Below are 13222 nucleotides of genomic sequence, written 5' to 3' on the forward strand. Positions count from 1 at the left end.
TTTTTTCCTGCGGGCCAGTATGTCTTACTTTCTAGCCAACCAAGCCAGTGTGTGCTCTGTGAAGGAAAATGAGGATTACATTGACCTTCACAAGCCCAATTCAAAAAGTAAAATCATTACTGTATTACTATATACTGAAGCCAAAATGTAAGTTTTGGAGTTGTCTAGTCTCTTGAACTGGCTACTGTGTCATTCCTTGCTCTTCTTCATTAGCAATTGCATTCTGCCATCTGATAATTCATCTTCCTCAATACCAAAGGGGTGTTATTGCATGGAATCTTGGTTTCTCTCAAAGACCATGTCTTTATCACAACCAGGTTGGCTGCAGTCTTGTTATCCTGGAATTGCCGTCGCTGGGTGTTTCAGTGCCAAATCAACATTTTATGTGGCTGAAATAATAGGACAGAGGCTCTTGATTTGGATCAGTTACACTCAGCCAAAAACTTGAATGCTTCTCTAGGTCATTGTCCCTAAAGTCTTCTTCAGAAGACTTCAAACTAACAAAAGTAAATGGAAGCTATTGTGAGGAATTCAAATGTACTTTAGCTGGGGAGTCTGCTTCACTCTGCAAAGTCCTTTTAGGGAGCTCAAGTCCACCTCTTTTGCATTTCACTTCCTTTAATGCTTCACACCTGCAAATCTCTTTATGTATCTTGACTCTGGCATCAGATTCAGCTTGGACCATTAGAAGTGATCTCTGAGAGATGGGCATTTCAGGAGCAAGAAAGGGCATTTAGGAAGCAGAAACAAAGGCAGGAGAAGATAAAGTTCCATATAGTCCATGAATGAAAACAAGCTGCTCAAATGATCTTGGTGAGACAACAACCTAATACTACTCACCTTTGGAAAACTTGTTCCCCAAACTTCAGCTTGGCCTTGCAGAGGCCAATTCAATCAGAGGGAAAATCATCTTGGGGAGGGTATGACAGGACAGGGAGCAGGAAATATAGTACCAACAATGAAAGTTTGTATGGCATAACTTAGCCCCAATTATAGTTTTTAATTTCCAAAGAAAAATAAATGGCATGTAGCATTTAGTTCCAGTTTCCAGATCTGGGATAGCTGGAAGGAGAGATGGGTGGCAGCTGGTCCCTGAGGTATAGCAGATGTAGGGAACAAGTCCTGGAGCTAAAATCATGAGTTTCTTCAGTGCCAGCAAATTGTTTCTTGAGGAACTAGGGCGTTCCAGGTGCTGTGTTAGGCCTTGGGTATAGCACACTGACTTCTGGAAGGTGTTGTCCTTTGTTGAACCTTTGCCAGAGGTAAGCACACACTCCTCACCTCACTTATTTCCCACACCAGCCTCTCAAATGGAGATTGAACCAAAACACCATCTTTTGTGTTACAGATTATCTTTCTCTCCATGATCCTAAAGTACTAACAACAAATGAGGAGCAGTATCTTTATTTTACTTTTATTTTTTTGAGTAGCAGTATCTTGATCACATTCTGAAGATGGGAAATCAGTGAGGCTAAACACAGCCTGTTCAGTGTCATGAGTAATCACAGGCCAGGCCACACTGAAAGTTCCACCCAGGTCTCCCAAAGATTCTGACTCTGGCCATCTTTTCCACGAAGCAGTATGCTTTGAAGATGTGGTATGGCCAGTGGGAGAGAGACCTAAGAGGGAGAGGGGAGTGACAAGTGATTTGGACCAGCTTTGTGAAAGGGAGCGTGACTGTACAAATATGTTGCCAACAACAGTGAAGATTGGCCCTTCTTACTGTGTTAATGATCATTACCTTTATAACTGCTAACATTTATTAAGCATTGACATTATGCTAAGGTCTGAGTATGATATAGTATGGTAGTTTTAATCTACACAAAGTCTTAACCATAGTACTTGGCATCTAACAGAGGTCAGTACACGTCAGCACTATTGTTATTAATATATAATTATTTCATTTATTCTTCACAACAACCCTTAGGAGGTAGGTATCATTATTCCTCATTTTACATACAAGGAAACTTGGGCTCTGAAAGGTGAGCCACAGACCAGCAAATTGGCTATAGCTTGTGCCCCTAATCACCATGCTATAAATATTTACTGAGGCCTTAATGTCTTCCATTCTCTATTATTCTTTTTAATTTAACCCAGAATTGAAGAAAGAATAAGTGAAGAAAATATTTCACATCAGGACTGAATGGAATTAAGGAGGGCATTTTCAGTGCTAGTCCCCAGAAAATTTGGGGGTTTTATTTTTGTTTTTTAAGTGAGAAGCAGAAGACTCATAAATGCTGTTTGAATTCTAGAAGGCTGGATGCTCCCTGTTCTTGCATATGCTTCTACATTGGGGTTCAAGGGCCTGGCATCAAGAATAAGCCTGAGAAGTACTTCCCAGAAATCACCAGGAACCATTTGAAAGGTTGGACTAAGAGTCCCTCCAGAGATTTCCTCCATTGCTATGGCTTCTGCCCTTGCTCATTCTAGCCTGAGGATCAGGACACAGACTTAGTGAGAAGGTTCATGCTGCTTACAAACCAAGAGCCCACTGAACAAGAGCATGAGAACAACAAACCTTAGCAGCATGGAAACCCTCTTTCTAAAGGTCTATTGGAAGAATCACAAGAATCTTCACAGTATTATTATCATATATACCATAGCAGTATTATCATAATGAAATGATAAGATGATAGCTATCCTTTAATGAGTGCTTACAATGGGCAAGTTCTGTGTTAAGCCCTTACATCAACTCACTTAATCCATACATTATAAGGTGGAAATTACTCTCATTCTCATTTTACAGACTCTTAATATGGAATTCTGGAATCAACCTGAGCATTAGCATTGAACATGAGCTCAAAAGAGAGCGTGTTCAAGCACCCCACTCTAAATACCCTTTTATTATCCACACTTTACAGAAGGAACAACTGAGGCACAGAGGATTTAGATGGCTCTTAAGGTTATGGAATGGGGAATAATTTAGGCCTACCTCCCATTGGAGTGCTCTTTAACAAACAGGAAATGATTTTGGGGAAAGAGTGAAAACAATTCCAGAGAACACAGTTAAGTTTCTCTTCTTTCTACCACTGGCTCCAGGAACTGTGAATTTTGAAGGCAACACTCTTTTTGTTGTTGTTCTTTTAAAAAAACAAAAAGCAAACAAAAACCCTCAAGAGATAATTTCACAAGTTCCAACAACAACAGCAAATCCAGTACGTTTGCAGAGAAAGAAGTGAAACATTGCCTCTCTCCTGATGCGTTTTTGCAGGCTTGCAACATTTGCCAGCAAGATAACTGGATTTCCAAAAGAGGGAAGGGTCCAATCACAGGAGACTTTATAGCAGAAACAGGTAAATAAGCAACTCAAAAGGGTTTGCCAACAACTGTTTGCTAATCTGCTAATTAAGGCCTGTGAGTTAGATATGATGGGGATATACAGTCCATTCTTTAGTTTATGGACCTAGGTGAGCTTTACGTTGCTTAGAAATTATGGATTTCTTTCATAAAAGAAATGAAAGGTTGGTGGTGGCGGCGGCGGCTGCAGTGGTGTGTGTGCGTATGTGTGTATGCAGACTATTTTAAATAAAAGGGGTCTTGTGTGTATGAGACGGTTCAGACTGGTCTTTGATGATCTAAAGGAAGGCAGACTTAAGGAGAAAAAAACCTAAATGTTAAGGTAAGATCTTTTTTCATTTAATTTGTTTTTAAAAAACTGCATCTCACATGTACATCTCCCCTCTTTGTCTCTCTCTTTCTCTATCCTTCACGATTAACATTGAAATACCATAGTTATAGCTGCATATCCCATTGTTAACTTCTGGGTTTCATTCCATGAGGCTTGACATAGATGTCAAATGGATGCACTTGACACCCTTGCACAAAGACACATACCAGCCTAAAAGGAAACTATTTAATTTTTAGCAGAATTCATTCTAAGGATGATTTGTTGCCATTTTCATCACGATTTGCACTTAGCATTTCCAAGGAATTAAATTTGTAAATAGCACACTTTTTTAGGGGAAAGTCAGTCAATGCTGTAATACTTGGCCTGCAGTGCTCTCAGCTTGTAGCATAGCATGCATTTGCCAGTGCTCCCTGTAGCATTCCTGAAAAGCCAAATGGCTTGATAAAGTCAAAGGAACCCCAGAAAATGAGAACAAATGTTTCAAACCAAACCATCCTCTCAAGTCACAAGGAAGTTTCATTTTACTGTTAGTACAAGTGAGTGACAAAAAAGAAGGTTAAAAAATAAACTTTCAAGTTCTCCATTCAGGTCCTGCTTAGGGGATCTCCCCCTATAAAAGTGGATTCTTACTTTATTTAAGGTGGGAATCTATTTCACTGTAAGAGTTAAATGGAACAGCAAGGAAATTCCATTAGTTCATCTCTGATGAGAGAAAGGCGACCGACAATTCCTCTATTCATTAAGTGGCTTTTGGTCCACAAGTTGTACAAAATGTTTACTTCAGATAACTTAAGTCTCCTTTCAGTTCACGCCACCACTGTTATATATTTATAACTGCTCCGTGTTTGTCTCTCAGGATTCCCCAAATTTGTCCAAGCAGTTCAAGTGGCTACCGAAAAAAATCTAAATGCAGTCTTTGCCGTCCAATCAGAATGCTGTCTCAACTGCCTTTTCTTATTTTTAAATTAAAAAAACACAATTTTCTGTTCGTCAGAACACACCAGGTTTGGGCTCTGCTTATGAATGGAAATACTCAAGTTTTGGGGCACCTCGTTGGCTCAGTTGGTAGAGAATGCAACTTTTGATCTCAGGGTCTTGAGTTCAATCCCCACATTGGGCACAGACATTACCTTAAACAAACAAACAAACAAAAATAACTGCTCTTTAAATAAAAAAATAAATACTCAACAGTTTCTACCTCCAAGGCACTTACAGCGTGTATAGAGGTAAAATTATTGTGTCTCTTACTCTCCTGTCCTGGACACTTGATTTAAAAAATGAAAGAAAGCGTTAGCCTTTTGCATAGTATCAGACTTCAAGAAAAATTAGAATGGAGCTAGCTAGCTTCATTCTCCTTGGGGACACTTCTTTTAACCCAGAGATCTTTCTTACCTGTCACTCTGAACCAAGAAAAAGGAAACACAAAGATGGAATGCATTTAAAAAAAAAAAAAAAGGAGAAAGAAAAAAGAAAAAGATCAAAGGGAAAACCCAGCAAAGAAACAGAGCAAGATAGCAAGAGAAAATTCTGAACACAGCACTGCTTCTGAGCCCCTGACACCTTGATTCAGTCATTCCTTCTACAAATATTAGTTGACTTTCTATTGTTATTCTCATTTCCTGTATCCCAGAGTTATAATATATGGTAACATTGAGGGTTTTGATGCACCAGGCACATATGTAGAGTGTACTAAGCACTGTGCACTTCTTATCTGATTCTCTCCAAACTCTCTGAGATAGATACTATTATTCCCATTTCCCTAAAGCTGAGATATAGGGAAGTTAAGTAACTTGCCAAAGATCCCTTTATTTCTACACTGTATGCATTTTTCTCTTTCTGCTTTCTGCTTTTTTTCCCCCCAACCCTGAGTGCTGAATTGTGGGTATCCATAGAATCAACTGTTTCTTTGAAATATCACTAAAACTGTGATTAACTTCTCTTGGGATTGTGAAATACATTTATTCCAAGTCATGTGTTACTTATTAGCAGGGAATTAGACCCTGCTTTTCCATGATCTATGTTTAATGACTTCATCCCACATGAGAGGGTATTACAGGAGGATCATGGTCACCAGTGGGGAAGCTTATACACTTGAGGAGCCAAAGTGGGTTTGATTTAGCTCACCTCATTGTGTTCTTACATAAAAGGGGTTGCAGGGAAGCCCAATAAGAGCCCCCCACCGGGGCAAAGTGACTCAAGAATTACAATATCCAAGTCCAGATGACCCATTTAATGTACTCCTCAAGTGTTCACCCTGTGTCCAGTCTCCAAACTCTCCCTGAAGATGAGAAATTTGAGAAATAACGACAGATTCTCTAAGAAGTTTGAGAGTTGTTTGGAAAAGATGAATTAATTGCTCCCTCCAAGCATGAAAAAGTCACCAGTGTTATTTTGGTTTGGGGAAATAACTTCAGCTCACTTGTTGAGTGCATAGTGCTAAAATGGTCAAGGGACAAAAGAATGTCTCACAGCCAACCTAGGCTGTCACCTCCTAGCTTGAGATGTCCCTTTTCCCAACCAAGGCATCCTGGAATGTTTAAAAGTCCACGCACCAACACTGCTGTTAGAATAAGCAAAGCAGGCATCTCTCTGTCAGAGAGCCAGTTATTGTAGCTCCCTCTATGGGACTTGCCTCAGAGAACAGAGGGTGATTACAAGCGAAATCATGCTCCCCTGGAGTTGTCAGCCTTCCCCTACAGCCCAACAGGCTCTGGGCACTTAAGAAGCATCGTGGACCCCTAAGACAAGGTCAGTGGTTTGAGATCCAACAGCTGGTGCTATATATTTTCCTCAGCCAGCAACTGCAATTTATCCTTGGCTCTGTCCTCTCCCTTAACCCCTCCAGTTGGCCAATTAACTTGGATTCTAGTTCTTCCCCATGACTACCATTTCTTGCTTAGATCATGGTAATAGCCCCCTAACTGGTCTCCCTACCTGCATTTTGGTCCCTCCTCCAATTCATCTCCACCCTGTGCCAGAAGAAATCATGGTACATGTAACTATGACTGTCTCTTCCTCACTTAAGACCATAAGCAAAGCATGCAAGTCCTTCCATGACTTCTGCCTACCTCTTCAGCTCATCTCCCAACATTCCCGCTCTGCAGAGAGTACTCTGGTAATGTTGATCTGTTCACAGTTGCTGTACATACCCATGTCACAAATTCATTTTTTGAGGAAAGAGAGAATTTGTAGCTATTTTGACCACAGAAAGTTAATCAAGCTCTGTACTGGATGAACTCCAGCTCTCTTGCTCCCTGCAAAAAATAGATAGGAATGTGGGCTCAGAAGAAAATCAAAGTGAAGGCCTAGATACCTCCATAATCACCCTGGGACATTCCTACACCACCCTGGGACAACTAAAGGAATCCCAACAAGAAAGAACATTACTGGGGGAGCCACCAAGGCTGACTGAGGTGGCTCAGTCAGTTGAGCGTCTGACTTCGGTTCAGGTCACAATCTCACGGTCAGTCAAGCCCCGTGTGGGGCTCTGTGCTGACAGCTCAGCGCCTGGAGCCTGCTTCAGATTCTGTGTCTCCCTCTCTCTCTGCCCCTCCCCCAGTCATGCTCTGTCTCTCTCTCTCTGTCAAAAATAAACAAACAAAAAAAAACATAAAAAAAAAAAAGAAGGAACATTACTGGACTAAATAAATAAATAAAAATTAAATTAAATTAAAAAAGAGCATTAAGTATTATTACGCCTAGGCAGTGATTTTTCTTATATTTACCTTCTAGTGCCCAGCACAATATCTAGTACCTGGAGATGCTCAGTGTATTGTGTTGATAGTATCCACCCAAAGTTCATGTCCTTCCCAGAACCTCAGAATGCAAACTTATTTGGAAATAGGGTTATTGCAGATGTAGTTAATTAAGTTAAAATGAGGTCATATGAGAATAGGGTGGGCTTTTAATCCAATATGATTGTTGTCCTTACAAGAAGAGATAGACACTCCAGGAGAATGCCATGTGATGACAGAGGCAGAAATTGGCCTGGTGTGTCTACAAAGCAAGTAAATCCACGGATTGCTGGCAACCACCAGAAGCTAGAGGAGGCAAGGAAGTGTCTTCCTCTAGAAACTTCAGAAAAAGCATGGTATTATTGGTACCTTTTTTTTTTTTTTTTAATTTTTTTTTTTCAACGTTTATTTATTTTTGGGACAGAGAGAGACAGAGCATGAACGGGGGAGGGGCAGAGAGAGAGGGAGACACAGAATCGGAAACAGGCTCCAGGCTCTGAGCCATCAGCCCAGAGCCTGACGCGGGGCTCGAACTCACAGACCGCGAGATCGTGACCTGGCTGAAGTCGGACGCTTAACCGACTGCGCCACCCAGGCGCCCCTTATTGGTACCTTTTTTTAAACTTCTAGCCTCCAGAACTGAGAGAGAATAAATTTCTGTTGTTTTAAGCCACATTGTGTGTGGTAATTTGTTACACCAACCCTAGGAAAATAGTATACTCAGTGAATAAGTCTGTTGGATAAATAAATACAAGAATAAATGAATGGATCACATCTGGAAAATTATTCGGAGCCAAATAATGTATTAGCACCCTTAGAGATATAATTTGTATGTTATCAGCCAAAATCTATTCCCATTGCCCCATGACCCTATAACTAGATTAGAGCTGAATGCATAGTTGGAACTCCAAAATACTAGTCTTTCTCTAGACTGGCTACAATACCTTGCTATAGCTAGAGAACAAAACTAAGAACCCAGAGTTCAAGGAATCACAGATCCTTTTGAAAATCTGATGGAAACTATGGGCTGAGTCCCCAGAAAAATGCAAGTGCATTCATATATGCCCAAGACTTCAGGCAATTTCCTCCTACCTCCCCAAACTCATTGAACCAAGATTTGAGAATTCCTAAATTAGAAGATACAGGTAGAATGTTTAGGAATTTTCACCAATTTTTTGGACACATGGAAAACAGAGAAAGGCAAGTTCCCTGTTTACGCCATGCCATGGGGTGTCTGGGTGGCTCAGTTGGTTAAGCGTCTGACTTCAGCTCAGGTCATGATTTCCCCATTTGTGGGTTCAAGCCCCACATTAGGCTCTGTGCTAACAGCTCAGAGCCTGGAGCCTGCTTCAGATTCTGTGTCTCCCACTCTCTCTGCCCCTCCCCCACTCATGCTCTGTCCCTCTCGCTCTCAAAAATGAATAAATGTTAAAAACAATCTAATAAATTAGGTCATGCCAAATCAAGAGGTTCCCATTACTTGGAATGGGCTCAGATGGTTCGTCTAAGAGTCATAATGGACCACAGGAGAGCAACCTGGCCTGGAAATGTAGGGACCCGAATTCCATTAATTTAATGGAATTCATTTAATTCTTTTATTCTTTCTGTCTTCCATTCACACCCATACCACTAAAATAAGGTTGCTTTTAGGGTCAAAGGACAGGTTAATGAGATAATGTTGGTAAAGCACTTTGCCCTCAGGAAAATGTTGCTTTGTAAACATGAGATATTATTAGACTTTATCAAACTTCAGCCCAGCCAGCAGTGGCCCAGACAGTGGTGAGTCCTCTTTTTTATTTACTGTTTGGCCAAATTGGGTTCTTTCTCTAAGGCAGACAGTGTATGAGGTCTCCTGATGGCTGGTATAGAGGACCCTGATAAGTGGACCCTATCACCTCCCCTTGAACAGTGCAAACAGATCATTTGACTACATTTGATCAAAGTCCCCATCCTTTACTAACAGGCCCAAATCTCTTTGTGCATATATATTAAAGCAATAATCTTTAGGGAATTCTTCCTTTCCTGTGTGTGTTAATTTCAATGTGAATTATTCAAATATATCAACAAGAAAATAAATCTTATTTCATGTTCGGTGGTTGTGATTTTTTAATTACTTCTTAGGAATGATTTCATAGAACTTCCCCCTTTATTTCTGCTGTTCTTGGCCAATTTGAAAAACGAGAAAAACATGATGATCACTGGTTTCAAAGACATTGGTTTTAGAACTTATTAAAAGTAACAAAAAGAAAAGAGTAATTTCTACAATTAGCAAATTGTAGTCAAACTTAAATGTTTCAGACTAACATTTTCTAGCCTCCCCCAAAAAAAGGGGGGGGGGGAAGAAAGGAATTGCTTGAGTTCTATGGAAATTTGTTTTAAAAAAATCTCAAGGGAGCTTTTTTCATCATCAGAATTGACAAGGACAGAATGAACTGAGAAAAACCTAAAATGACAGCAGTAATTTTCATCAACATGAAGATGACATAGAATCTTAACTCAGACCCTTAAGAAATCCCACTACAAAGGGAAAAGAGTTCTCCCACAATTACCCACTCCTCATGCACACATACTAAGGGTACCTGACAGATGACATTAGCCAGTGCTCTGCATTTGGTCAAATACCATTTCACCAAATTGCACCAGTCAGACTTATTAACCATAAAGATGAACTTGCAAAGAGATTGTTGAATCCTAACGATAGAGTATGAGAATTTTCTCTTCTTCCATCCCTCCTCCCTCTCCATCTCCCTCCCTCCTTCCTATTATGTACCAGGCACTGTGCTAAGTAAGGGTTAATGACGTACATTCTACTACCTATAAGATCAGTATTTAAATCATTTAGATTGCAGATCTTGCAACTTTTGGATAGATAGAGATGTACCTTGGGAAGAGGAAATTGTGTTTGGTGTGGCGGGGGACTGGGGGGGGTGGAGGAGCAAGAGAAGGATAATTTGTAAGAATGGTTGCCTTTGGAAGGTCCTATTTGAGACACAAGTTTGAAAGGTGAAATTATTTTCTACTGCTAATATTCTCACCATTTTGCTTCCTCCCCTTTTCTCTCCAGTAAATCAAATATTTACCAGTTACTCAGCACTATCTTAAATGACCCCCCAACCTATGATACATGATCTATGTGTATCCGGGATACATGTATTTATATTACAGGCAGTAAAGGCATGGTAGTCTCCAAACTTTGCCTCTCAGAATACTGTGTCCTAAGAACATTTATGCCTCATCAAAAAGGAGGAAGAATGAATGAAAGAGAACCCCAGTAGGTTTTAGAAAAAGTATACATGAAAGTTGTTTAAATACATATTTAAATTTGCTAAAAATAGCTCTGATTGCAGGAGAAAATTAATTAAAGTAGACGAAAAGCTTCTAATCAGATTTATGCTATCTGATCCTGTAATTAGACCTGGCTTTTAGGCCATCCTAATAAGTTTATTTGAAAAGGAAGAGAGATCATTGTTTATTGGAATGGCAATAATTTGGGTTTCTTTAATTGACTCCTGGTGTGAATACGTTGATGCCTGCTGTTCTCTAAGAGGCAGCATGGAAAGTTTCCAGGAAAAGTTCACATTCCAGGGGCAGCTTTGGAATCTACTTTCCACTGCAACCCAAGTCTGCCATTGGGGCTTGAATTCGTCCCAACAAAACGCCAACTTTCAAAGGCAGCCTCACCAGGCAGCAATCATCATGGCTATGCCAGGGGGCTGGATAAGGAGCCCAGTTTTGAGCTGGGCCATCAAGATAATAGAGCGCATTTCCGAAATCTTACCTTCCCTATGTCCAAAGCACTAAAAAGCACAAAGGGTGCCAAAGGCTGTGACTTCAGGAGCCAAAAGTCAGGATTTGTAGACAGCATTAACATTCTGACATTGTCAGTCGCAAAAGAGCTGCAATGAAGGGGGAGAGAGGAGTACTAGATCTTTCTCCTCCCAGAGCTCCCAAATTCCCAAAAGCAGTTTTGTCAGTTGCCTGCTAGAAATGAGTACATTCCATAGGAAATTAATAAGGTGCAAAATAAAAATAATCCATAACTCATTTGAAAGCAGAATGCATTTTGAAGTCTCTCACTACTTTAAGTGCTAGTAAATCGATGTTTTCTTTATAGGGCGTTTTGGTCAGAAAGAAGGTAGAGACCCCTGGGTGGCTCTGTTGGTTAAGTGTCCGACTTTGGCTCAGGTCATGATCTCACAGCTCATGAGTTCAAGCCCCACATTGGGCTCTGTGCGGACAGCTCAGAGCCAGGAGCCTGCTTAGGATTCTGTGTCTCCCTTGCCTGCTTGTGCTCTGTCTCTCTCTCTCTCTCAAAAATAAATAAAGATTAGAAAAAAAATTTTTTAATAAAATTTTTTTTTTAAAAAGAAAGAAGGTTGAGAAGAGAGGTCCTGAAAGAGGAAGTGGGGATTTCAAATCCTGGTTTGACCCTGAAGACCTAACAGATGACCAACTCTCTATACATGATCATAATGGCAACTCTCCTCCCTTCTTCTAAGAACATCCAGCATGCAACCCCACCATGTTGGTATAGCACTAATCATGGCCCTTTCCCTGACACAGTCCCCCTGAACATAGTTAATCATTTGAAGGTAGGCATCTGACCCACGCTGGGTCACATTGAGCTTTTCCCAAGGAATTAGAACTGGAGCTAAAGAAGAAGTCAGTCTCTCTCTGGGTCTCTGGGCTGTGGGATGTAAAGTCCAAGAGCCATTAAATGCCATCTCACTGGCCTCAGAAATGAAAGGCAGAGTAGCATCCCAGTACCATTCAGGTCCCTGATTCTGCTTGTTCCTGAGATGTAGCTCAATGTCATCACCATCATACTAGTTAACCCTTTTTGCTTAATCTAATTTGCATTGGGTTTCTGTCCTTTGTAACCAAAAGAGTCCCGACCAATAAAACACACCTTTCTGTTAAAAAAAATAAATGTTGGGGCGCCTGGGTGGCGCAGTCGGTTAAGCGTCACGATCTTGCGGTCCGTGAGTTCGAGCCCCGCGTCAGGCTCTGGGCTGATGGCTCGGAGCCTGGAGCCTGTTTCTGATTCTGTGTCTCCCGCTCTCTCTGCCCCTCCCCCGTTCATGCTCTGTCTCTCTCTGTCCCAAAAATAAATAAACATTGAAAAAAAAATTTTTTTAAATAAATAAATAAAAATTAAAAAATAAATGTTTAAAGAAATAATTAAAATAAGAAAATAATTAGGATGTCTTTCTAATAATCTTCTAGGTCTTCTTCCTCTTCTCCACAGGATTTTCCCGATTTTTACTGCCTAAAATGTCTCTTATCGTGGAGAATATCTGATAGTGCCAACTTCTAAAGCATAGTGGTAACTGGGAAAGAGGTGGGAAATAAAGCAAATGAAAGAGTAGATCTGAAATGCATTGAGGACACCTACCTGGCACCTCCAGAAGGACTGGGTCCAAGTCCTCCAAGAAGCAGACACGAAGATAGGATTAGATGTGCAAGAGATTTATTAGGAAAAACACCTGTGAGGGAAAATGGGGAAGGAGCCAGGAGAAATGTCAGACTGGGGACAGGTCTGACCTTGTGAAGGAGAGGGGTAAAGGAGGAAAGTTAAGATGGAAGTATCTTAGACTATTTTGCAGTTTTAAGAAATTGTTTTTTTTTTTTAATGTTTATTTATTTTTGAGAGAGAGAGTGGGGGGAAAGGGCAGAGAAAGGGAGGGGGGAGGACAGAGGATCTGAAGCAGGCTCTGTGCTAAGAGCAGAGGGCTCGATGCAGGGCTCGAACTCACAAATTGTGAGATCATGACCTGACCCTAAGTTGGACACTTAACCAACTGAGCCACCCAGGCACCAGAGTCCTAAAATATTCTTTAAAGGTTTGGCAAAGCGGGGG

The sequence above is a fragment of the Lynx canadensis genome, chromosome C1 (genome assembly GCF_007474595.2).
Source record: "Lynx canadensis isolate LIC74 chromosome C1, mLynCan4.pri.v2, whole genome shotgun sequence".
Classification (NCBI taxonomy): domain Eukaryota; kingdom Metazoa; phylum Chordata; class Mammalia; order Carnivora; family Felidae; genus Lynx; species Lynx canadensis.